Raw genomic sequence first — 27281 nt, 5'->3', positions numbered from 1 at the left:
CTAGTTTCACACTTTCGTACTCTTTCCTATCCTCCTACCCCAACTCCATTACCACATCAGTTGCAACAGGGGGGAGCCTAGAGAACAACCAGGTAAGCAACTCGTTACCTGTGATGTTCTGGAGCCCATGATTGTACTCAAACAAACTCAGCCAATCCAACACATCCAACTTTGGTTCATACATACCAATTAATTCCTTCGGCATCAGTGGTCTTTTGGGACTGGAGCTTCTAGAGGAGCCAGAGACAGAAGCAGTTTCGACAGATAACTTTTTCATTTCTAACTCATGCTTGAGCTCCATTTCTCGGAGCCTAAGAATTTGTTGCATTGCTCGGTGTTTCCTTTCAGTTTGAGCAGTAATCCTTCTGAATTCCAAGTCTATTTTCATTTTTTCTAGTTCAAGGACTTGAGGACTTAGTGTGGGACCTGTTATAGGCCCTGTAGGTACAGCTGGTAAGGCAGACAGAGGAGCAGGGGAGACAGTTTCGTTAGCCTCTTCTTCCTCTTCAGCCTCTTCATCGCTATCATCGGAACTTTGATTTAGGTCAACACCATTACTGTTATCTACATTTGCTGGAGAAGTTTGGTTCCTCTGAACCAGTACCCAGACTTTGGTTTTCCAGCAATCTCGCTATCAGTTCTACTTTCTTTCCTCTTACAGAAAGATTCTCTTGTCTACAGAGTGCTCGTAAACTCTCAGTATTTTCACCTGACAAGGACTCTTGACTGTAAACTTCCATAGTAGACATGTTTTTGAAAGTTGCTTTTTAGAGCTTTGTGGTTGGTTATCCTAAAGTGTTGAAAAGCACTCTAAACTGTATACTCGATACAAATCCCACCGCTGTACACCAGTGTTAGGCGGAAACCTGTGCAGTTCCCTCTGGGACCACTGCAAAAGATTTAGGACTACAGGTGTTTGGCAGTAAACCCACTTGGTAGCAGTCTGTACCACACAGATTCACTTGGTAGCTGTGGCTGAGCAGTCAGACTTCCCTCAAGAAGAGTTAGGAAGTATGTGGAGTATACAAAATAGGGCAATTTACACAGTAGAACAAGCAAACACGGAACAGAGCTTGGGTGTAAAGATATATAGGTATTTATTTATAACAACACATCTATGAAAAACACTCTGGCACTAATACGGCAAACAACTTCAATTAAAATTACTATAAGTAAATCAATCCCCCTAATAATAGTTTGACAAGTCTAGGTTCAATAGCACCACTTATTTGCAGACAGAGGTGAATGCTTTAACCTAGATGGCACTCTAGTATTCATTAGGACGGGAGAGAAAAGGTAGGGTATGAAATCAACTCAGTACCAACACTTTTACGAACAAATGCAAGGCAAGTAAGGCAGGGTCTACTGTAGATCGCAAAGTTCAGAGGCCAGGCCCACTCGGAGAGAGGCAAGGCGATATGTCCCAAAAAGTATCACAGTGGAAATGCACTTCAAGTCTTTGTCGCAAATTGTTATCGAAAGATTGGACCAGTTCAGAACAGAAAGTTTAAGAAGGCTTGGAGGCGACCCAATGGAGAGGCGAGGATTAAGACACCCCACACTACCCCTCAAAAAGGGAAGCCAGGCGAACACGGTACCTTGTATGTGGAGAGACAGCTCCGGCGGGGGCAGTTGTTCCTGGTGGTGGATGCAAGTCGGGGCTTTGCTAAGAGAAGAGATGCTCTCGTCGTCGAAGGAAAGTTGAAGATCGTTGCACCACCAGGGAAGAGACCAGCCGCAAAGTGCTCCGTCACAAGGCACCACCTTTTGGTCGCGGTACGGGTTAGTGGCTATCCGGTTGCCGGGGTGCTCAGCACGGGCAATTCGACCACTACGCCCTGGAAGCGAAGAAAAAGCAAAGGGGACTGGTTGTTCCCACCAGTCAGGGGAAGAAGACTCTCCAGCCGGGAGATCTCCTCTGTCGTTGGGAAGTGGTGAGTTGGTTCAGCAGGGCTCCACCGGAGGTGTCGTCGTTGCAGGTCGGCTCAGCTTTACCCTCGTCGGATTCTTAGATCCTGTGGCGACTTCTGAAGATCCAGTCCCAAAAGCCCTGCTTTTATGCAGAAAACCCCCATTCATTCAGCCTAGCTGTCAATCAAAACACGCTAAGTGGTGAGCGGGTGGCTCACCACTTGGGCCAATCACACCAGAGTGTGATTTGAGTTGGCAAGACAACTCAGTCCAGGGTGCCGAAACCCCCTCCTACACCTCCTGTGGTACCCAGACAGAATGGCACCACTTTGGAGGGCCTCTGTGCAGAAGCCCGCCAAAAGTGGAACAAAGGGCTCAACCTTTGGTTTAGGAGTCACAGAGATGAACACAGACACCATTTTAAAAACTGAGTTCTGGCAGAAAATACCAACCGATAGATTTATTTAAGATAAATAAACCGGTGGTATGTTAGAGATTAACGAGAAAAAGTATTAACCTCCAACAATGGGAAGAATCCCATAGAGTTATATTCGGGGTCGAATATAACAAGTAGTTTCCACTGCCACCAGCCAAAACTCGACAAGGGGGGACGGGACAGTGCCCCCTCGAATAACAGACCCAGGGGTAATCGAATTGCCCCTACCAGTACGTCCACAATAGGATGGTTTTTACTAGTTCTGTTAGTAAATTTAGGTCTAGTAAAGCCAATGGTGACTTTACATGCCCTTGGAGACAGTAGTCAGTCCCAGGGTATGGAGTCTATGGTGGGGGTCCTCTAGGACGCCCCGTTGTTACGGCACGGAGGGTGCGTTGTAACACACATAGCAAAACATATGAGACCCTATGGAGTAAAAGACCCCATAGCCCATAGAACACATTGACATTCAAAGCAATTAACCACATTCATCTCCAAGAGTGGGACAAAAAGAGCCTCACTCTTGGCAGGGTGGAAAAAAACAAACTCCAGAAATCCAGCAAAGCTGCTTGGGGACTCACTAGGTTAGGAAATTCAGCCTAAACAAAGAATTCTCCCTAACATATGTCCCGAATGATTGTGCTCTCAAGTTGTACGTTACCTGTGTCCATCTGAAGAACCCTATTAAAGATCGATGGGGACTCACAGATTCCCTGAGGTAATCGTGTATGTTTCCAGTGCTGGTTCTATACGAAAATAAGGTCAAATCTTGTGAGTCCTCATGAAGGGAAATTGAAAAGATGGCATTTTTAAATCTATAACTATAAAATATTTTGCATTGGCTGGGATGTTACATAATATCGTAGCTGGATTTGGAACGAGAGGAAACTCTGCTTCAGCAATATTATTTAGTAGAGAAAGATCCTGAATAACTCTCCATGACCCCCCCTGTTGCTTTCTTCACTGGGTACACTGCTGTTTTACACGGCACCAATATTCCCTGTTGTACTAAAGCATAAACGGTTTCAAATATACCTTTATCTGCTTCTCTAGACATGGGAAATTGTTTGCTTATGGCAAAATGCTACTGTTTTGAGCTTAATTTTAACTGCTCCTGCTCCACTAAATAGGCATACGTTATATGGACTCTTGGTCCATAAGATGCTTGGTACCTTTTCTAAATCCTTCTGGAGAAATGGTGCTTTCCTTTTGACCAATGCCATCCTCTGTGGTATTTCTCTATTCTCAACTTTAATCTGGTAAGTGAGACTTATAAAAAAATGAACTAATCATCTGAAAACTCATCTCTGAACAGCTCCTCATCTATCAAGTCTGTTAGTCTGTATCTTTCATCAAGGGCTATTACTGTTCTCCATGCTCTTTCCTCATCATCTTTCCCATGAACAACCACCATTTCCTCTCTTACCACTACTGCCTCTAGTTATATGGGAATAATCTGTTCTTCCTTGTCATTCAGAGGTATTTGTGGCCTAAACAAAGATGTTTCAGGTATTCTCAACAGTTTACCTATCAATCCATGAAGCCATGTCAACAAAATATTCACTCCATACAAAAGTTCTTCTGGGTCTAAAGGGACAACTAGTAATGCCTTTTGGCCTCTAAATGCTAATATGAATTCTCTTACATTCATATAATATACCCCTGGAGTGGAACACACTATGGGCCTCATTACGACCCTGGCCGTAGAGTGATAACGGTGCCGGTAGTGCTGCCGGTGCCGTTATCACTCTACCGCCACATTACGAGTTCTGCTCACGGGGGCCGCTCTGCACGCCTGGTCAGACCAGGCGTGCAGAGCGGCACCCGTGAGCAGAACAGGATGGTAGAAATGGTGCCATTATGAACTGTACTGCTGCTACCATCCTCCCCATTCCCCTTAAGCCCTTTGGGGGCTCAAATGGGAATGGGGACATACTGGCTCTGGACCTCGCGAAAGGGAAATTACCGGGCCCTCCAAGGTCGGAATGCCCCGGTAATTCCCCTTTTGTGGAACCCAGAGCCGGACCTGAGTTTGGGGGTAACCATGCCCTTAATAAGGGCATGGCTACCTCCATACTCGGAATGAGGCCCATTGTCATGTTAGGTTTTGTCATCAAGTCACGTTGTAATATGTTAACTTGTGTCTGCCGAGAATACAGTAATGGCATGGACACGTCATGTTCTCCTATGGATATTGGCAATTCGTCAGTAAAAGGAACTAAACTCATAGCCCGAGAGAATCCCTGTGCATTCATGGCAATGCCAGGCATTGGGTACTTTCCCTCTCGAACACAGGAATGCCTCCATGCTCTTTCCTCATCGTCTTTCCCATGTAGAACCACCATTTCCTCTCTTACCACTACTGCCTCTAGTTATATGGGGATAATCTGTTCTTCCTTGTCATTCATATGTATTTGTGGCCTAAACAAAGATGTTTCAGGTATTCTCAACAGTTTACCTATCAATCCACGAAGCCATGTCAACAAAATATTCACTCCATACAAAAATTCTTCTGGGTCTAAAAGGACAACTAGTAATGCCTTTTTGGCCTCTAAATGCTAATATGAATTCTCTTACATTCATATAATATACCCCTGGAGTGGAACACACTATGGGCCTCATTACGACCCTGGCCGTAGAGTGATAACGGTGCCGGTAGTGCTGCCGGTGCCGTTATCACTCTACAGCCACATTACGAGTTCTGCTCACGGGGGCCGCTCTGCACGCCTGGTCAGACCAGGCGTGCATAGCGGCACCCACGAGCAGAACAGGATGGTAGAAATGGTACCGTTATGAACTGTACTGCTGCTACCATCCTCCCCATTCCCATTGAGCCCTTTGGGGGCTCAAATGGGAATGGGGACGTACTGGCTCTGGACCTCACAAAAGGGAAATTACCGGGCCCTCCAAGGTCGGAATGCCCCGGTAATTCCCCTTTTGTGGGACCCAGAGCCGGACCTGAGTTTGGGTGTAACCATGCCCTTAATAAGGGCATGGCTACCTCCATACTCGGAATGAGGCCCATTGTCATGTTAAGTTTTGTCATCAAGTCACGTTGTAATATGTTAACTTGTGTCTGCCGAGAATACAATAATGGCATGGACACATCATGTTCTCCTATGGATATTGGCAATTCGTCAGTAAAAGGAACTAAACTCATAGCCCGAGAGAATCCCTGCGCATTCATTGCAATGCCAGGCATTGGGTAATTTCCCTCTCGAACACAGGAACGAGTAGCTCCAGTAGTCTCAGGAGGATAGCTCACGGGCAACGCGCTTGCCTTGGAAACAAGACAACGCAGAGTAACACAGGTTCGATCCCCCAGTCCACGCTTAGAAATCTCTGGGTATTAAGCGTGTTATAAATAGCCAATTACAAAGTGTCTACAAGAAATGAAAATGTCTTGCCTCCTATTGTTACCAAGACCCTCTGTTCTTATTGGGGGTCTGGTGTCACTGATAGTACTGAACACATCAGGTCACTCTGCGGGCTTTCCTATTGTGGATACAAATTAATCCCTGTACCCGTGAAATTATTTCCTCCAACCACGGTCACACTCCACATCCTGGATGTGGGTGCTTGTGGGACTCCTGTATTCGCATTCCTCTGTGGCACCATTACTTCTTGTGTCTGTGCTTGCTGGGTCTGTACTTGTTGTATTTGCATAGGGGCTTACTGTGGTTGCCCTTGTGGTTACTGTGATTGCAACAGACCTTGTTGTTGTTTGCTGTATTTGTGGCGTTCATGTCTGATTCTGTGTGTGATCTTGGGCATAATACTCCTGCAATTCTCTATTATACTGTGGAGAATAGCACACCCCCCTCTTGGAGCTTGCCAGTTCTGCTGCATGCCCCCTCTACTTCTACATGTTCTGGCCATGTGTCCTGTCCTCCCACAATTCCAACATTATTGCGGCTGTCCTCCGCTAAATCTTCCTCCCCTTTGAGGGTTTTGAAATCCACCTCCTCTTCCTCTAGGTCCATTCCCTCTACCTCTTGGCCAAAAATATTACCCATCTTGATCTATAGGGCACCCTACATTGCTTGGCTGTGCTGACTGTAACTCGTGTGTGGCCATGCCTTCCCCGCTTGTCAATACTGTTCCTTCTATGGCAAATTTTGACAATTTTTTCTGAATTCATTTTACTTCCTCCTGCTTTCAACTCTCAACTTTCCTCTTTTTCTCCTCTTCTCTTTTAATAATCGACAATGATGTATGATATTCAACTGTATTTGAATCCCTACCTGTTTCTTCATCTGCCGTTGCACTGGCTCGGGCAGTCCTGACATAACATATGATAGAATAATGCAGCTGTTTTATCCCACGGTTCTCTTGTATCAAGACAGCAATGTTCTAATATCTCATGAAAAAACGAAACAGGATCTTCGTCCCCACCCTCATTTTCCATGTCATAATCACACCCATATCTGATGTGTCAGGATATCGTAGTCTAAGCACCCTCCACATGTCTGCTCTGCAATTGTTAAATGCCGCTCCATCGTGTGTTGTGTTTTGCGATGTCACACTCACATGTCCAGCTCATCTCCAAATGTCATCAGCTCTCTCCCCTAGAATAGCTGCTGGTAGGCCTTCCATGTCACCCACTGCTGGTGTCATTTCCGCTGTCATTTTTTCTAACTCATAAATCCATTTTCCCACACCTGCAGCCAAACTAGGTCATTTACATTTCAAATGATCTTTGTCCATGTGTGGCCACAGTAAATATTGTGGTTATCCTCCCCTTTTTTCTAATAACGGAAATTGCGTAAATCCTGGTCCACAATCATATCCAACTACACTCCTTGTCTTCCAGGTGGGGCTAGTTGAGCCCGTTCGACTTTCTCCTGGAAATTACCTTAATCTACTTACATAAGCACAGATTTATCCCCTACACGGTGCAACCGTGCTTGTAGTTATTCAGAACATGGTGTTGGTTCTGCTGTTTTTTCTTTTGGATATACCAAAAACTGTAACAATTGTAATCAAAATGATGTGCATGACAAATGGGCAGTTCAATGCAGTCAATTAGGTCAGAAAATACCCCACTCTGCTTTACATATTCTCCTATGTGTGGCCTCCCCAATGAAATACTAAACATGTGAGTTTGGTGCCTCATGGTGAGTGCAACTCTGAACATATCCCTTTGTAAATTAAGGATGTTCTCTAACCCCGCAACACACCCACTGCCCACAGATTCCTTTGCACATGGAGTTATCCTAAGAATTGGCCAAACTGTCTGTCCTTTTTTATCTGCCTGTGTGTGCAGTTGCCATGCAATAGTGGGAAATAGTTTTGTGAAATGTCCCCATTGTATTCTTTGTTTTAAGGGGCAACTTGCAATACTATGGAAACTGTGAGTGACCCTTTTGAACCTCCACCCACCCCATCTAATAAATGCATTGACAACCCTATCTCCATTATCTTCTTCTCAACCTTGTGCTTCACTTTATATACTGTAAACTTCCTTCAGACAAAATGACAACTGCTCTGCGGGAGTACAAGGGTCAGTACTGGCTAAATTGCCTACTCAGCCCTCACACTACTACAAACCAACAGTGATCCCAATCCTAAAGATAAGACAGACACAGTTAAGCGATATACCTCCATCACCTCTTGTGGTTATGTAGGCCAAGCTATACTCTCAAAAGAGGTGTGAATGTGAAATTCTGAGGCCTCTTCCCAGAGGCAAATCCTGTATATGTGTTATGCTCACCTGGTATCCACAGGGACGCCACGCAGCCGGGTTACTCGCTGGTATGCTTCTCAGCTTTGCTCTGATGTGGTCTGCGGGGAAGGTTCTGCCTGAAAATACAGGAGGACTGTGTTCAAGACTGACCAACTGGGGTAAGTATCCTCCCTCCACCACCGTAGGATTTCAGTCCCTCTGGCGCCCTCTCCTCACCTTCTGGTAGAATTAGGCGTGCTCTGCATCTTGCCTTCTTTGCAGGGGCGCGTGGTCTTTCATGGGCAAGTGCGGTCCAGTTACTTCACTGACGCCGGCCCGTTTGATATTGTTCAGGTAGGTATTATTGCTGTTCTTTAGTTTTGTTGCTATCCTGCATGCCTTTCTTTGTTTAAATTGTCTCTTTTTTCTCCATTAGGTATGCAGAGCTCCAGCACTGCGAACTGGCTTGGTTGAGCCCCGCTGGTAAATGATGACGCATTAAGAGCGCTATGATGAGGTAAGTAAGCGCTATGCACAGCGCTGCAAAGTCTTGCCTTTGCTAACCTGTGTTTTCCTTCCTTGTAGGTCGCGGTGTTCTTCAGCACAAGTGGAATGTCCAGAGTGGTGCCAGCCAGGAGCCGACCAGCCAGGTAAGCCTTTTGAGCAGTTCGTAATTTGTAAATGTCTCTACTGCTTTCTTTAATGTTGCCTCTTTCTTCCTCTTTCAGGTCGTTCTAACCGGGAGGCATGCAGATTCGTGGAAGCTGTTCTCAATAGCTGCAAGTGTTTAAAGATTAAGACTGCAGGTAAGATGCGGCTGCTAATGATGTTCCTTTTGTCTCCTTGCAGGTTCTGCTTCTCCGAGGTTCGAGGGAATAGCTGGACACGGTGAGCGTCACGTTGCAAGCTGCAAAGTAACGCGAAATGTATTGTCTTGCTCGGGTGTGGTTGAAATAGCCCCAACAAAATAGTCCGGGTAAAGTAGTCCCTAGGCTACCACACCCAAAACACTAGACTGCATAGCTTGGTTCTTAGGAACCAAGCTATGTGGATGCCTCCATGTTGTCAATACGATTCTGAAGTCTCCTTCCTTTTTCGGTACGAAGAACAAAGGACTGGCTGCGGGGGACTCCGAAGGACGGATAAATCAGTTTGCAAGGTACTGGTCTAAATAGGATTTTAAATGAAGGTTTTCTGGTTCTGTGAGAGCATAGATCCTGCAGTAAAGGAATTGGTGCACCAGGAACAAGGTCGATCTGACAGTCATAGGGCCTGTGCGGCGGCAATGTATTGGCTTGGTCCTTTCGGAAAACATCCTGGAAATCATGGTATTCACTTGACAAAGTATTAGTTGCTCCCAGGGTTGATACTGTCGCTCCAGGATTCATGGGTATGCAGATGTCGGGTTTCTCCTCTTGGTAATAGCAGGCAGGGGAGCAGTCACCGGGGAAGGTTAGTTTTCATGCCCGCCAGTCTATCAAAGGGTTGTGAGCAACCAACCATGGCATCCCTAGTATTAGCCTGAACTGAGGTGCATTGATGAGATCGAATGAAATAGACTCCCGATGTCCGTCCTGGCACAGCAAGGTTACCCTGGCTGTGCACTGGGTTACTGGTTCGGAAGCGATTTCTGTCCCATCCATGGTGGTTACCTTGTCCATAGTTGGCTTAGAACACAAAGGAATCCCCATCTCTGCTGCCAGTTCTTGATCGATATAATTTCCAACTGCTCCGCTATCGATGTCTGCTTCAACGGCATGCATTCCTGCCGACTGTCGGTGGTTAATTAAGATCACTGGTATTGCAAAGTGCGAGGTCAGCAACTCTTTCTTCTCACTCGACAAACTGACCTCTACGTTCGTCGAGCTTGGTAGTTTTCCGATTCCTTAGCTTCATCCTTCTCAGTGGCCCCGACTGTTCTTCTTGGGTGTTTTACTGGACAGTCCTTCAGGAAATGTCCTGGCTTCCCACAATACAAACAAAGCTGTTGTTGTCTTCTTTTGTCCCGCTCTTGTTTTGTTAATGGAGGCCGTATCCCTCCAATCTGCATGGGTTCTACAGCATTTTCAGGTACACAGGTGTGTTTTCCCTTGGTCGAACATACACGGTCCAAAGGTCCATCTTAGACTGGTCTGCCTTTTGGTCCTGCAACCCGTGGTCTAGCTGCACGACCAGATTTATGAATTCTGCACAGTCTCTGGGTGGATCAACCACCGGGCTCAGACGTCCTTTAATTCGCCTTGTAAGCTTCGATTGAATAACGTGGTTCTTTTGTTTTCTGGCCACCTAGCTTCGGCAACCAGTCTGTTGAAAGTAGCAATGTACGTTAACAAGTCCTGATTCCCCTGTCGGAGGGACAAGTGTTCATTGTCTACTGCTTGTTCCTGAGTATGGCGAGCAAAATGTTTTTCCATTTCTCTCTGGAACCCCCCAAAGTCATGTAATAGAGGATCATCATGGGTTACCAACGGCACCAACCAATCTGTTGCACTACCACTCAGGTATGATAAGACAAAAGATATCCGAGCTTGGTCGTTTGGAAATGCTCCAGGTCTACAAAGAAAATGAAGGCGGCACTGATTGATGAATGTCGCATACTTCCGTGGGTCGCCTGAGAACCTTTCTGGTGGTGCCAGGGGCACTGTTCCAGGTAACGTAATATGTACCGGAGTGGGTGGTATGGCGGGGTTTTGCATTGTTGGATTGCTTCCAGGTAGAGGCGTCTGTCCTGCCTGATATTGCAAGTATTGCCTGCTAATCTCTTCAATGCGTTCTTTGGTCACTATTAGGTCTCTCCGGAGGGCATTAGTCTCTTGTCGGGCAGAATGAACCTCAGCACGAAGCTCTCCTAGTAATTGGGCCAATTGCTCCTTTTCTGATGTCTCCATGGTGCCCAGGTGGATTTTGTATGGTAGGCTTCGTGTTCTGTTACAGTCACCTGGTATCCCAAGGGACGCCACCCAGCCGGGTTACTCGCTGGTATGCTTCTCAGCTTTGCCCTGATGTGGTCTGCGGGGAAGGTTCTGCCTAAAAATACAGGAGGATTGTGTTCAAGACTTACTGACTGGGGTAAGTATCCTCCCTCCACCCCCGTATGATTTCAGTCCCTCTGGCGCCCTCTCCTCACTTTGTGGTAGAATTAGTCGTGCTCTTCGTCCTGCCTTCTTTGCAGGGGTGCGTTGTCTTTCATGGGCGAGTGCGGTCCCGTTACTTCACTGACGCTGGCCCGTTTGATATTGTTCAGGTAGGTCTTATTGCTGTTCTTTAGTTTTGTTGCTATCCTGCAAGCCTTTCTTTGTTTAAATTGTCTCTTTTTTCTCCTTTAGGTATGCAGAGCTACAGCGCGGCGAACTGGCTTGGTTGAGCCCCGCTGGTAAATGATGGTGCATTAAAAGCACTATTATGCGGTACGTAAGCGCTATGCGCAGCGCTGCAAAGTCTTGACTTTGCTAACCTGTGTTTTCCTTCCTTGTAGGTTGCAGTGTTCTTCAGCGCGAGTGGAATTTCTGGAGTGGTACCAGCCGAGAGGCGACCAGCCAGGTAAGCCTTTTGAGCAGTTCGTAATTTGTAAATGTCTCTACTGCTTTCTTTAATGTTGCCTCGATCTTCCTCTTTCAGGTCATTCTGTCTGGGAGGCGTGCAGATTCGTGGAAGCTGTTCTCAGTAGCTGCAAGTGTTTAAAGATGAAGACTGCAGGTAAGATGCTGCTGCTAATGATGTTCCTTTTGTCTCCTTGCAGGTTCTGCTTCTCCGAGGTTCGAGGGAATAGCTGGACACGGTAGGCGTCACGTTGCAAGCTGCAAAGTAACACGAAGCGTGTTGTCTTGCTCGGGTGTGGTTTAAATAGTCCCAACAAAATAGTCCACGTGAAGTAGTCCCTGGCTACCACACCCAAAATACTAGACCGCATAGCTTGGTTCTTAGGAACCAAGCTATGTGGATGCCTCCATGTTGGCTGACAATGCAAGAAAGTAGTTCCCAAGCACATTGTTTTTCATGGTGTATGAGCCTGGTGCCATAGCCGAAAGGACTGGTCCCATGAGGGCTTTTGAAGAGGATGCCAGGCTCTAGAGGCCCGAGTCCTGACTCTACCTGGCCAATGGGTTTGCCAGAGGGGGTTTTGGGCGAGGGTCGTGACAATATGTGACTCAGAGACACCATTGGTCTCTCGGAGTCAGTGTGCATCATGTGTCCTGTTGTGTCCTGTGTGAGTGCTCTTGCGTGTATGGCTTCAAGTGCACCACTCCTTGGCGGCACATGTACCTACTGTAGTTGAGATACAGGCTGTACAAAAGGGCTGTCCGTGCAGAGCACCCTGTTAAAATCCATTTCTGTGAACTGCAGCTTCACCTGGTTATCTTTCCCTGTTCGAGTCCTGTTGCTGGGTCAGAGTAGAATCTACCTGGATGAGACAGGTGTGAAAGGATGTGTGGGTCTTTGACTGGGAATGCACACCAAAGCCCAAAGCTTGTGAACAGGCCAGTGAAGTTTTAATGTTACAGCACCAAGTGAATGGGGGGGGGGGTACCAAAAGTGTGAATGGATGCATCCTCATGGTTTGAGATTGAGTTTCCGCCTCTAACCCCAATCTACCATAAAGAGGGAGTGAAGGAAGGGGAAGGGAACTCTGTCTGTGTTGGTGCCCGATTCCAATAGTTGTCACAAGATAAGGTAGTGCGTCTAGCACAAGCAAATTATAAGTCTTAGTACTTGGTTAAGAGTCTAGTGTTGATTTAATTAGCATGAAGCTGCCAGTCTTTAGAGGACATATAGTATATATATGACCCAGCTACGGCTTGAAATGTAAGCTGACGTGATGTCATTAGCATTAGGGATGTCATGCTTACAGTGTTTTACCTTCTGTGTTTCAGCTGTCAGTTGCCTGGGTGATGGGTGCCATTGGATCCTGTGTATTTATGTACACATAAATAAAAGGCCATACTGTATGTACACTTGACTCGTGCTTAATTTTTTCCCCCAGAACACCAAATTTTGATGACATGTTGGCCTTTTTTAAGGGACCTAGAGATGACACAGAGTGTTGTAGTGAGAGGTGCCCCTAGCACCTGAACCATTGTCTCCTCCCAAGAGAGTCCACCGTTCGGGGTATCTAGCAGTCATCTGGGAAAGTCTGTGGAGCCCAGACACAATTCATCCACGTAACAAAAGAGGGGATACTGGAGAGGTATAGGTCTAACCAGGTAATGACAACAGAAAGAGGAGTCATAACAGGAAGTTTACGTAGGATGTTCATAGAGGCACAATGGTGGCGTAGAGGCGAACATAGTGCTGCTGACTCTACTGAGTACTGAAAAAATGCAGGCATTCAGTGTGAAGCAGTGTGACTCTGGTCCAAGCAACACACACTGATGGAACAGAGATTGAATTACCGCTAAAACTTGCCCTGTTGGTGGGAGTAGCAGTGAGCCCTATCTGGAAATCGAAGCAGGCTCATGGTAGAAATGCTAACGGGGAAAGACACTGTGTGGCCGGTGTGAATTTTCAGGGTCCAACACAGAAGAAGACTACAGTTATCCCCAACCAGTACTTTCTGCAAGTTTGACTATGGACTGGACGGACATCAGGTGGGTCGTGTGCGTCCTTTAGGAGGAAGAGCTATAGTATTGATGAACAACAGGGGAATGCCTTTGGAGACTAATTTTGAAATAAAAGAAGAACGGTGCCTGTGCGCAGACAGGAACATTGTTGCTCGTGTACCACTGAGCAGTTCCAGGGCTGCTACATTCTGCAAGATGTCCTATGGTTATAATTTTGCTTTGCATACATGGATCCGAATAGGGTTGTCCATAGTGTATTGTGTTCAGGTACAATCTGACTGTCTTAATGTATGTCATAGCTGTGATGCTGGAAATTCATTGGAGGTACATGGCCTCCCTGACCTTGTCCTGTACTCCTTTTTCATTTGTGTTCTGTATTGTTTTCTGCCCAGGAGTCCATGTGGGACTCATGGCAGTGCAGCCCTTCCTGTTTTTGGTTTGGTGTACAGACCCATGGGATACCCTTATGGCACCCATGGGTGGGGGTACAACGCTGTGCCCCTAGTTTATGTGTTTGGGCACCTGTGAGTGGCCCATAAAGCAGGGTATGGGCTGGTGGCAGCTCCATGCTGAATTTGACAGGTGCTCTGAGTATCTTCCATTTTGGGGATACCCAGGCCCTGCCATTGGAATCAGTTGATTCCTGGTAGGAAACAAGATGGCCCCTGTGGCCTCTTGCTTTCTATTGCCTGTTACCTTGTTTTTCCAAAGTCTTGGGAAGCCCTGACTCTGTGTCATGATCTCTGCTTCCAAAAGGTCAGGGTTTTCCCAACTCCCTTGGAAGCAGATCCATAACACAGGTTCCGAGTGCCAACCAGTCCCAATTGGGACCTTTTGGACCTAGTCCTGGCGCCAGTGGCACCAGGCTCATAAATATGCCCAGTCCCAGCGCTGGAAGCGCCGGGCTCATAATGCTTGGGTGGACTTACCTGCAGCAGACCATGCTGCTTACTTGCCTGCCAGTTGAGCCTCTGATCCTCTTCTGTTTGGAACTACTTTTCCTGTTGGGTGGGGCAGGAGCCACTCCCTAGATTCAGAACACTGGAACTCCTCTGGAAAGCAGGAACTCTTTTCTTACCTAGGCGTGGCTGTGGAAGGAGACACCTAAGCACTACAGGAGGCTATTTAAACCACACCCGATGGATGAATCTTGCTTTGCGTTATTCTGCATCCTCTGCAGCAGAACGCTCATCGTGTCTTCTGCATCTGATCCTGGGCTTAAGGAAAAAGGCTTACCATCCTGAATCCAGTCTTCAGCAACACCTATAAAGACAAGAAGAACAGGTTAGCATTACGGTCTTCAGTGACAGCTCTTCACTTACCTGGTCCATCGGCTGTCACCAACGCCTCGCGCTGCATTCCGGCATCTGAAAGACAAAGGCTTACCTACTCTTCGTGCGCTCCGGAGGTCTTCACACTGCATTCCGGCATCTGAAAGACAAAAGCTTACCAACTCTTCGCACGCTCTGGAGGCCTTCGGCGCTGCATCCTGCATCGGAAAGACAAAACAAGGTGCGTTTAAAGACTTTGGGGATCTTTAATACTCACGTGCCATTACTCCTTTCCACATCTAACCCAGTGGGTATTCCGGCACCCTGCAGCCGCTCCGAACTTGTACCTGCAAAATAAAAAGACAGTTAGAGCGCATCGTGAAGCAGGCAACAAGCGCTTACTTACGTGCTTCCAGGCGCTTCTATTCATCACACGGGCTCCATCTTCAACTCACTTCAGCCCGTCAGCCGCCATTGCCGGAACCCTGCAAAACAAGAAACATCATTACTAAAGACTTTAAAGACATTAGAATTACTCGAAACTTACCGTTCGTGCAGTAAACGACGGACAGCAGTCCTCTGAAGTCAAGAGGCCTGCTCGCCTTATCCAGTGAAGAAACTGGTTACAGCACCCTGCCCCGAGGCAGATGGAGAGCACGGCGTTCACTTACCTAAGGTGAGAGCGTTAACCCTTGGGGTTCTACAGGAGAAGAGAAAGGGAAGAAGAGAGAGACATTCAATAACCCAGTTCCTTAATCCCATATTTTCTATCTGCAGACATCTTACCCTTCGCGTCAGACATACAGTGCACAGAGGTCCAGCCCAAAGAGCCAGCCGTGTGTTACACATCACCTTTGAAGATACGGTATACGCCCAGTCAAGACCGGCGCCTCTACGGGAATCAGGTGAGCGTTACAGAACGCAAAGCCTACCACAAAACTCCCGTCCAGGCGCTATGGAAACCTCGGATACCGACCAGCTAGCCCAGTTACTTGGGGAACTAAGGGCAGAAGTGCATGCAGCCCGTCAGGAAACGAACGCTCTAAGAAGGGAACTGATTATTTCCAAGGAGCGAACAGATGATCTCGCTAGACAATTGCTACAGTCACAAGCCGGACAGACCCCGTTACCCGCATCTGGGGGAAATCTTCCTTCTACATCCGCTATGAATCCAGTGCAGATCAACCTACCTGGGAATGTACCTCTGGCTCCGCCCGAACGATTTTCTGGTGACCCAAAGAGGTTTGCAGTATTTATCAAACAGTGCCGGTTGCATTTCTTATGCCGGCCAGCAGCCTTTCCAACTGATCAAGCTAAAGTAGCTTTCGTGCTTTCGTACCTTAGTGGCAATGCGGCAGACTGGTCGATCCCTCTAGTAAATCAAGATGATCCGGTCCTCCATGATTTTCAAGCTTTTCAGCTCAGTATGGAAAAACTGTTCGCAAGACATTCACAGGGGCAGGCCATGGACAATGAGCTTCTTTCGTTGCGACAAGGTAATCAAGACCTTTTGGCTTATATTGCGTCTTTCAACAGACTGATAGTGGAAACTCAATTGCCTGAGGACAAAAGGATTACGCTGTTTTATAGAGGTCTACGTGGAGAGCTCAAAGATGTGTTAGCCCAAGTAGTGAATCCCCCACAAGATTGTTCGGACTATATAGACTTAGTCGTTCAAATAGATCACAGACTGCAGAACAGGAAGGCCGATCGTTCCAAGTTTGATGCTTGAGTATTTTCCAAACCGCCAACTCCTTCCAAAGGAGTAGACTCCGGGGAACCCATGCAAATAGGGGGTCTGAAAGGTCCTCTAACACAAAAGGAGCGGGAAAGGAGAAAACAGTTGCAATTATGCCTCTATTGCGGAAACTCAGGGCATTTTCTTCGAGACTGTCCGGTGAAACCTGCCAAGAAGGCAGTAGGAGCTGCAGTTACCAAAGTTACAAACTCTGAGCAGGGAAACGACCTCGCCCGACAAGAATAGAGGTCCTCTTGCCGAGCGTGAAAACCAGTTCCGTGACCTCGCATTTCGTGATACCTATGGTCCTCATTAGCCTTGATAATCTGGATCGATTACATGCAATTGAAGCTTACGTCGACAGCGGTGCCATCGGCAATTATGTGGATCATGAAATGGTTTTGAGGATGAATCTAACTCTTTGTCCCAAGGCTGTAAAGGACGTCATTACTACGGTGGATGGTACGGAGATAGCCTCCGGGCCAGTAACGCATACCACTCAAGAGGTGACGCTAGTAAGTCAAGATGGACACCATGAGAAGATCGTGTTCGATGTGATCAAGGCCCCTCAGTTTCAGATTATTCTAGGAATACCTTGGTTAGAGAAACACAATCCTCTGATCGATTGGCGAGCAAGAACGGTCCAGTTTCCAGAATGTGTCTCTACTTGTCACCCTCCACCTGGTGTTGCACTGGCAGCAATTTCTTCAGAGACTCCCCAGTTACCTCCCGAATACCTAGAATACCAAGATGTTTTCCGGAAGGATCAGGCTAACTCTCTACCTCCTCATAGGTCTTATGACTGCCAGATAGACCTGATACCTGGATCTACTCCTCCTTGTAGTAGAATTTATGCCCTCACCGAGCCTGAGAACCTTCACCTTCGACAATACCTGGATCAATACCTGGCAAATGGGTTTATTCGTCCTTCCAAGTCCCCTGCTTCTTCAGCTTTGTTCTTTGTTCCAAAAAAGGAAGGAGACCTTAGAACTTGTATAGATTATCGCTCCCTGAACCAGATCACCGTTAAGAATAGATATCCGTTACCTTTGATCCCTGAACTCCTGGACCAAGTCAGAAAAGCATGCATATATACAAAGCTGGATCTTAGAGGAGCTTACCACTTGGTACGAGTAAAAGAGGGCGATGAATGGAAGACGGCCTTCCGCACCAAGTATGGGCTATTTGAATATCAGGTCATGCCCTTCGGACTTTGCAATGCCCCGGCAGCCTTTCAATATTTTATGAACGATGTCCTCAGAGAGCTCATAGATGTGTGTGTTGTTGTTTACATTGACGACATCCTCGTTTATTCTTCATCGGAATCTGAACATCGGAAACACGTGAAAATGGTCCTCGAAAGATTGCGTCAACACAAACTTTTCGCTAAGTTGGAAAAATGTGTTTTCAACGTGACTGAAGTTGAATTCTTGGGATTCATATTATCACCTGGCGGAGTGCGTATGGACTCAAAGAAGGTCGATGCAGTTCTCAAATGGCCATCACCATCCTCCGTAAAAGGTGTGCAAAGCATGTTAGGCTTCGCTAACTTTTACCGCAGGTTTATCCCCGAATTCTCTCGAATAGTCCAGCCCATCACTGCCTTGTTAAAGAAAAACAAACGTTTTGAATGGTCTACCGAGGCGGAACAAGCTTTCCAGGATTTGAAGACTAAATTTATCTCTACACCAATCTTAAATTAAAACACCCTCGCCCCGAACTCCCCTACATCATGGAAACTGATGCTTCAAGCCTTGCCATGGGGGCAGTTCTATCACAAAAGGACCCGGTAACCAATCAGTTGCATCCCGTGGCATTTTGGTCCCGCAAATTCTCGCCTCCTGAAATCAATTACACGATTACTGACAAGGAACTTCTGGCTATCAAGTCTGCCTTTAAGGCTTGGCGGCATTATCTGCTGGGGGCCCGACACACCGTTACTGTGATTACGGATCACCGAAACCTGCAATATTTGAAAACCGCAAAAGCCCAATCCTCTAGACAACTCCGTTGGGCATTATTCTTTGCCGAGTTTGACTTCATAATTACCTATCGACCTTGTACAAAGAACGGTAAAGCTGATGCCCTTTCTCGGATGGGAGTGGAAGAACACTTGATCAACCCTAAACCTGTACCAATCATTCCCGAACAAAGAATTCTGGGTGTAATCGCCACAGAATCCATAGAAGAAGTTAAGGATAAAGCCAGGCAACTTGTAACTCCAGCAGACATACAGAATTGGCATCTGCAGGGAAAGGACTTTGCAGTAAAGGACAACTTATTGTATTTCCAAGAACGATTATACCTACCCAGCACAGATTTACAGAAAAAAGTAATCTCTTGTTATCACGATTCTTTAATGGAAGGACATCCCGGTATGGCCAAGACCTCAGAAAAGATCAAGCGCTACTTCTGGTGGCCGTCTTGGAAAAAAGATATCAGAGACTTTATAATGTCCTGTGGAGTATGCGCCCAAAACAAGAGTCAAAAGGAAAGACCAGCAGGCCTCTTACGCCCTATTGACATCCCACCTCGCCCTTGGCATACGCTTTCTTTGGACTTCATCACCGATCTACCTCCATGCTCCGGATACAATACGATTCTAGTAATCGTGGACTTATTCTCCAAGATGGCGCATTTCATTCCGCTCAAAGGCTTGCCAACAGCAGCAACTCTGGCCCGAGAATTTCTCGAAAACATCGTCCGACTGCACAGTTTTCCTTCGGTTCTAATTTCGGATCGAGGTAGTCAATTTATTTCTCATTTTTGGCGAAGTTGCTGTCGGTCGGCTCAAATTGATGTGAGACTATCGACCAGTCACCACCCTCAGACCGACGGACAAACCGAGAGGACCAATCAAACTCTGGAACAGTATTTACGCTGCATGCTGCAACAAACTGAAAAAACTTGGAAAGACATCCTTTGGATAGCCGAATATGCCTACAATAACTCTGTCCATTCGGGAACTGGGAAAACCCCGTTTTTTCTTTTGTACGGCAGTCACCCTCGAACCTCGGAGTTGGATCCCCTCCAAGATCTTGAAACACCAGCAGTAGACTACCTGCATTCTACAATCACCCAAGCCTTTAAGGAAGCTGTTACTCACCTTCAAAGGGCTAAAGAACAATACAAGAAAGGAGCAGCTCAACATCGGAAGGAAGCCCCTCAATATCAAGTAGGGGATCAAGTCTGGTTATCCACCAAATATCTACCTCTAAAAGGGCCACGCACATTCAACCCAAGATACCTTGGTCCCTATTCCATCACTACCATAGTAAACCCAGTAGCGGTCAAGTTGGACTTGCCCCCGCACATGAAGATACATCCGGTCTTCCACGTCTCTCTATTAAAACCCGTGCAACCTCAAACCCGACTAACTAAATCTCCAAAACCTATCCTAGTTGATGGAGAACTCGAGTTTGAAGTCAAAAGCATTCTGGACTCCAAGATCTCCAAATCTAATCTATTTTACCTAATTGACTGGAAAGGCTACGGCCCCCAAGAGAGATCCTGGGAACCTGCTGAATATGTCCACGCTCCTCGCCTAATCAAAAGCTTTCACCGAACATTTCCTGACAAGCCAAAACCCCCGGAGAAGCCCGGTTTGGGAGGGGCCTTGAGGGGGGGTACTGTCATGATCTCTGCTTCCAAAAGGTCAGGGTTTTCCCAACTCCCTTGGAAGCAGATCCATAACCCAGGTTAAGAGTGCCAACCAGTCCCAATTGGGACCTTTTGGACCCAGTCCTGGCGCCAGTGGCACCAGGCTCATAAATATGCCCAGTCCCAGCGCTGGAAGCGCCGGGCTCATAATGCTTGGGTGGACTTACCTGCAGCAGACCATGCTGCTTACTTGCCTGCCAGTTGAGCCTCTGATCCTCTTCTGTTTGGAACTACTTTTCCTGTTGGGTGGGGCAGGAGCCACTCCCTAGATTCAGAACACTGGAACTCTTCTGGAAAGCAGGAACTCTTTTCTTACCTAGGCGTGGCTGTGGAAGGAGACACCTAAGCACTACAGGAGGCTATTTAAACCACACCCGATGGATGAATCTTGCTTTGCGTTATTCTGCATCCTCTGCAGCAGAACGCTCATCGTGTCTTCTGCATCTGATCCTGGGCTTAAGGAAAAAGGCTTACCATCCTGAATCCAGTCTTCAGCAACACCTATAAAAACAAGAAGAACAGGTTAGCATTACGGTCTTCAGTGACAGCTCTTCACTTACCTGGTCCATCGGCTGTCAGCAACGCCTCGCGCTGCATTCCGGCATCTGAAAGACAAAGGCTTACCTACTCTTCGTGCGCTCCGGAGGTCTTCACACTGCATTCCGGCATCTGAAAGACAAAAGCTTACCAACTCTTCGCACGCTCCGGAGGCCTTCGGCGCTGCATCCTGCATCGGAAAGACAAAACAAGGTGCATTTAAAGACATTGGGGATCTTTAATACTCACGTGCCATTACTCCTTTCCACATCTAACCCAGTGGGTATTCCGGCACCCTGCAGCCGCTCCGAACTTGTACCTGCAAAATAAAAAGACAGTTAGAGCGCATCGTGAAGCAGGCAACAAGCGCTTACTTACGTGCTTCCAGGCGCTTCTATTCATCACACGGGCTCCATCTTCAACTCACTTCAGCCCGTCAGCCGCCATCGCCGGAACCCTGCAAAACAAGAAACATCATTACTAAAGACTTTAAAGACATTAGAATTACTTGAAACTCACCGTTCGTGCAGTAAACGACGGACAGCAGTCCTCTGAAGTCAAGAGGCCTGCTCCCCTTATCCAGTGAAGAAACTGGTTACAGCACCCTGCCCCGAGGCAGATGGAGAGCACGGCGTTCACTTACCTAAGGTGAGAGCGTTAACCCTTGGGGTTCTACAGGAGAAGAGAAAGGGAAGAAGAGAGAGACATTCAATAACCCAGTTCCTTAATCCCATATTTTCTATCTGCAGACATCTTACCCTTCGCGTCAGACATACAGTGCACAGAGGTCCAGCCCAAAGAGCCAGCCGTGTGTTACACATCACCTTTGAAGATACGGTATACGCCCAGTCAAGACCGGCGCCTCTACGGGAATCAGGTGAGTGTTACACTCTGACCCTTCAACCTGACTGGCTGTTGGGTGGAAGTTCCATATATGGTGTTGTTGTGAAGTACAGGCCAGACTGGCTGGAGCCTTCCCAGTGACTGTATGTTGTTGGTACACCCTGTGGGTGGGACCTGGGTGAATGGAGTGCGTGACGAATATGCACTTCTTGTTGTGGATGTCTGGTTTCTGGTGTTTGGCACAATGACTGAGACAGCCCTGCCCGAAACTGGTATGAATGCAGTGTGTAGTGTTGAATGGCTGGGTACTTGTCCCAATACACATTCCTTGTTGTGAGTGTCTGAGAGGGAGGAGTATGGCCTGAATTCACTGTATGCCTGAATGGCTGACTGAGTGCTGAATGCCCTTCTGAGTGATTGGTTGCCTGAGTGTGACTCAACAGAATGAATGAGAAATCAACTAATATATCTGGGGGCTTCTCACTGCTAGAAATCATTCAGAAGCTGAAGTTGAAACTGTCACTTAATCTCCAAGCCTAGTCTGAAGAAGAAGGTTGACTGCTGTCTCCTTTCGCTGAAATCCGAAAGCCGAAAGCCGTTGAGACTGATCCAAGAGAGGACCTGGCAAGGCGCCCTCTTCCCGTGCTCTGAGGGACCATCAAGCACTGCTAATCTTTGCCAATGCTCCCTGGAAGTCAAACGCTCGACAGGCTGCCGACCGGAGACGGGGACCGCCAAGGAGAATGAAGATAAGCACCGGACATTCCCTCCACCGTCGACCAGGGTTTGCAGGTTTCCTATAACCGCTGGAGGCCCGTTGAAGCCGTGTTGCCCAGAAGAGGGGACCGCATGACGACATGCCATCGACGACAGGAGCCACATGCTCCTTTGCCTAAGACTATTGATTCATGGACGTGCTCATCCGCACCTCCGCTCGCCTTATTACGCTGGAGAAGGCCAGGCTGTCGACACGCCAAGGAGCATCTGCCAGTGGGTCTCCCGCCACCCAATGACCGTGGAGACGCCGGATGACTCGACACCCTTGCTGGGCCACACTTCTGCACAAATTCTTTGCGGTCCTGAACTATCGACATCGAGGTGCCCCGCACGCCTCTTCCTTGCAGGACGTCCTCGCTCCATCATTGATGAGTACCGTTGGCACCGAAGCTGCTGCCTTGATGCCGAGTTCACTTTCTTAGAGGTATCTCGACGATCCGTGGCTCCTGCTTTAAAGGGAGCTGCTCAAGAAGGATTCGTCAATGACTCGTCGTCAAACTCTGCCATTCCAGGTACATTGGGGTGGTAGAAACATTGTAGAAGGAAATAAGACTGATAGAACAATATATGGACTGGGACTAGTGGTAGGGGCCAGTATTCTGCCAATTGTTCTAACCAACTGCTTTCCCTCCTATGTCTATTGTTGGTTACCTTTATTAAGTGATTTGTGTGACATTTGACCAGAGTACAGTTGATGCACTTTAATGACATCTGATAATAATTGTGGTACTAATTAGAACTGTATATATTTGCCATCGTAGATTTACTGAGCACAAAGTGAGTTATTGTGATTTTGTATATAACATTGAACCTTAATGACATAGAGACTGTGTTTTAACTAATACAGTGTGTGGACATTCCTTTTTGGGTGCTTGGGGACTACCCTGTACTTAAGAACCAGCCTGCGTCACCTCCTGAGAAGCTAGGCCCTGATTGCTCATCCAATAGAGAATCTTGGCTGGGGTCCTCTGTGCCTCTCCTCTACCATATAGAGAGCAGGAGTGCAGACACCCCACTCCAGTCTTTACAGTGGTGGCAGTGGTGGGATGCTTATGGTTTTAAGAATCAGTGTATAACCGTGCCACTTACAAAATATCTGCACTTTGCTAAATTGAGGTTTAGTTGTGTACAAGATAACTGCATTACAAGCAATGGAGTCTATTGCAAATGGTAAATTGACTAGGATGAGTTTAGAGGCTCTCCAGAGTACTTCTGAAGCCAGGGAATTAGACTTTGAAGATAGGTCTAGGGCAGAACTGATAGCTGCCCTGGTGGACTACCAGACTGATGGTGAAACTCTTGAAGGGGGGGATGCTACCAATGAGGACTCTGCCCCTGGGGTTGTTGTTGAAACTGATTCTGGGAATGCCACCATTCCTGCTGCCTATGTTCCAAAACCCAGCACTGCTCTTTAGGGGGAAGCCCTGAAGATTGAACTTTTAAAATTGGAGCTACAACGGGAACAGTTTGCCTTTCAATACAAAAAGTTGGAAATAGAAGCTGAGTTGAAGAGAGAGGAGTTGGCACAGCAAGTGATACTCAAAGATAGGGACACTGAGAACCAAATAATCCAGCTATAGAAAGCTAGAGTGGAGACTTCAGCTAAACCAGTTGAGAGTGGCAGGTCCCCAGCCACCAAGTTTATGAAAGATTTGGTTGTTGTGTTTGTGGAGGGTTCAGATATCCTCCAATGGATTGAAGCGTTTGAAATGGCTTGTGCAATTCATGATGTTGATAAGAGAGATTGGGCTAAGTGTTTGTTAAGCAGAGTGCCTTTGACTGCATATGACTGTATTCTGAAACTGAGTGTGGAAGAAAGGGGTCAGTATGAGTGCATGAAGTCGGCTTTGATTGCAAGACACCTAACCAATACCTTAAAAGGTTCAGGGATTTTAAGAAAAGAGAAAATGTGTCTTGGGTTGACTGGGTGAGTGCTGCGCACATGAACATGATGGGGTGGATTGATGGATACAAGGTGAATACCTTTGTCGAATTGTCCCACCTATTGTTATTTGAGCATTTGTCTGAAGCTTGTTCACCAGAGTTGAGTCAGTATGTTGCTGACCAGAACATTTTGCATCCCTTTAATCTGGCCAGGCTGCCTGACGAGTGGGTCTCCCAATGGGTGTCCCCTAAGGACTCCAGTGGGAAGGCCAAGGACAAAGAAAAGGGGACCTCTCAGAAAGCTGAGGAGTCCCAGAAGCAATCACAGTCGAGTAAACCAAAACATTCCTCTCCTTAGACCCAAAAATCTAGTGGGGATAAGTCATCTGTTGGTGGGAATAAGAGTGATGGTCCACCTGCTGCAAAGCAGGCTCCCGGTGGTTCCAGTACCGTAACCCACATTCCTGGCAGTTGTTGGGAATGTGGGGCTCTGGATCAGAAGAAGGGTGACTACAAGTGTAAAGGTAAGGCACATGGAGTACAGGCTGTCAGCCTAACCTACCCTTACCCCATGTCTGAGGTGGAGGCCACTGTCATCCCCTCCTCTACATGGATCACATTTGGTGCTCCTGTAGAGATTTCCTTAGTGTCCCTTGGGGTCTGGGACCAATACGCAGAAGTACTGGTGACTTTCCCACAGAACACGTGTAGATTTTTGAGAAGTGTCCTCCTGAATGGCCAGCTTTCTACTGGTTTGAGAAACACTGGGGCAAGCATGACAGTGGTGTACAGGACCCTGCTCAAGCCAGAGGACTATGTAGGTGCTCCTCTGAGAACCTTCAGGTTAGCTGTTGGGCCTCCCAAATTATCACCTGTAGCCTTATTCACAGTCATGATTGGAAACAATACAGCAAAGCTTCCTGTCCTGGTTCAGGACAATGTCCCTGCAAACATTCTGTTATGAAATGATCTAGTAGAGTTGGGGTTGATCTCGGATGGTCTACCCATGACTGCTGCTGCAGTCACTAGGTCACAGGTGACATAGGGTCTGGCCGTGAGTCAGGTACCCGAACCAAAGGCAAAGCCTAAGGCAAGAAGACAGAAGAACAAGAAGGCCACCGCTGTGAAGGGGGCTCATTCTCTTCCTGCTGTTCCTACAGCACCCATTGGGATCCATGCTCCTGACGGCTGGGTCCAGTGGAAAACCCAAACTCAACTCCTGAGGGAGAAGAGGCAGAAGACCCTCCTGTGGGAGAGGTTCTCAACCCGGAGGACCACCCGACCTTCAATGCCTGTTGTCTGAAGGGGGACCCTCCCGGGCGGACCTCTGTAAGGGACAGAGAGAGTGCCACTCTCTTGAGGGTCTGAGGAAACAGGCCCTGTCCCAGGCACAAAGAGAAGTGCCTAGGACATTCTGAATCTATTGGGAGGTTGAGCTTCTTGTTAGTGAGCCCACTAAGCCTGAACCTGGTGTCCTCAAGAGTTTGGTGGTACCCCATGTTTACAGGCCCTTCCTGCTGCAGTTGGTGCATGAGGTGCCCTTAGCTGGTCATCTTTGTACCAAGGAGACTAAGCAGAGGCTCTCCGCCCATTTCTACTGGCCTCGGATGCGAGTAGAAGTGGAGTCCCACTGCAGGACCTTCCCAACTTGTCAGTTATCTGGCACGACTGGAGGCATTGTCCCACTGCAGCTGTTTCCAGTGGTTGACACACCATTTGTGAGGGTGGGCATTGATATTGTCGGTCCCCTTGAGCCTCCCAATTCAGGGGGACATCAGTTCATCCTGGTCTTGGTTGATCATGCCACCAGGTAACCTGAGGCTATAACCCTTTGGACTGTTACTGCCAACGTGGTTGCCAGGGCCCTCCTGGGCATTTTCACCTGTGTTGGATTGCCTAAGGAGGTTGGCTCTGACAGAGGATCGAACTTCATGTCTAGTTACATGAAAACCATTTGGAAAAAGTGCGGGGTAACCTACAAGTTCTCCACCTCTTACCATCCCCAGATCAATGGTCTGGTTGAGAGGTTTAATAAAACTCTCAAGGGCATGCTAGGCACTTTGGAAGAGCCCCTAAGGAGGAAATGGGATCCCCTCCTGCCAAGCCTGCTGTTCGCTTACAGAGAGGTACCTCAAGAGGGTGTTGTTTTCAACCCCTTTGAGTTACTCTTTGGACATCCCGTGAGGGGGCCCCTTGCCTTGATCAGAGAAGGTTTGGAAGCCACCCCTCCAGGTCCTGTCAAGCAAGTGGGGGACTATGTGTTAGGCCTCAGACGGAGGATGACACAGATGATGGTTCAAGCGACAGCGAATCTCAAGGCCAGCTAGGAATTGAACAAGTACTGGCATGACCTTAAAGCCTTGCAAGTGGATTGGACTCTGGGACAGGAAATCCTTGTGATGGAGCCTACCAAGCCTAGAGCTTTGGCAGACAAGTGGACTGGAGCCTTCAGGATAATCTCCAAGATGGGCGAAGTCAATTATCTGGTTGACACAGGAGTCCCTGGGGTAGCCTCTCAGGTATTCCATGTTAACAGGCTCAAGCCTTTCCACAGGCGAGCAGAAGTCTCATATCTCTTGCTAGCTTCAGAGCAAGAAGAGGATGAGAGTGAGCCCCTTCCTGATTTGCTGCATAGCAAGCCTCAGGATGGCTCAGTGCAGGGAGTGCATCTCTCTCCAGATCTGATGACAGAGCAGCAGAGGGCCTGCAGGGCTTTGCTCCGGCAGTATGCCTCTCTATTTTAACTGACACCAGGCCTTACACCATGGTGTAGGCACAAAATTGACACTGATGACAGTGTGCATATCAAAAGCAGGTGCTACCGTATTTCAGATACCGTTAAGAACCACATCCAGGCTGAGGTCGCCAAGATGTTGGATCTGGGTGTTATTGTACCCTCAACCAGTTCCTGGTCCAGTTCCGTGGTCCTTGTCCCCAAGGCAAGTTCCCAGGTGGGTACCAAGGATTGGAGGTTCTGTGTGGACTACTGAGGAGTCAATGC

This window comes from Ambystoma mexicanum, chromosome 5p, assembly GCF_040938575.1.
Source record: "Ambystoma mexicanum isolate Mex_15411 chromosome 5p, UKY_AmexF1_1, whole genome shotgun sequence".
Lineage (NCBI taxonomy): Eukaryota > Metazoa > Chordata > Amphibia > Caudata > Ambystomatidae > Ambystoma > Ambystoma mexicanum.
This window is presented reverse-complemented; position numbering follows the sequence as displayed.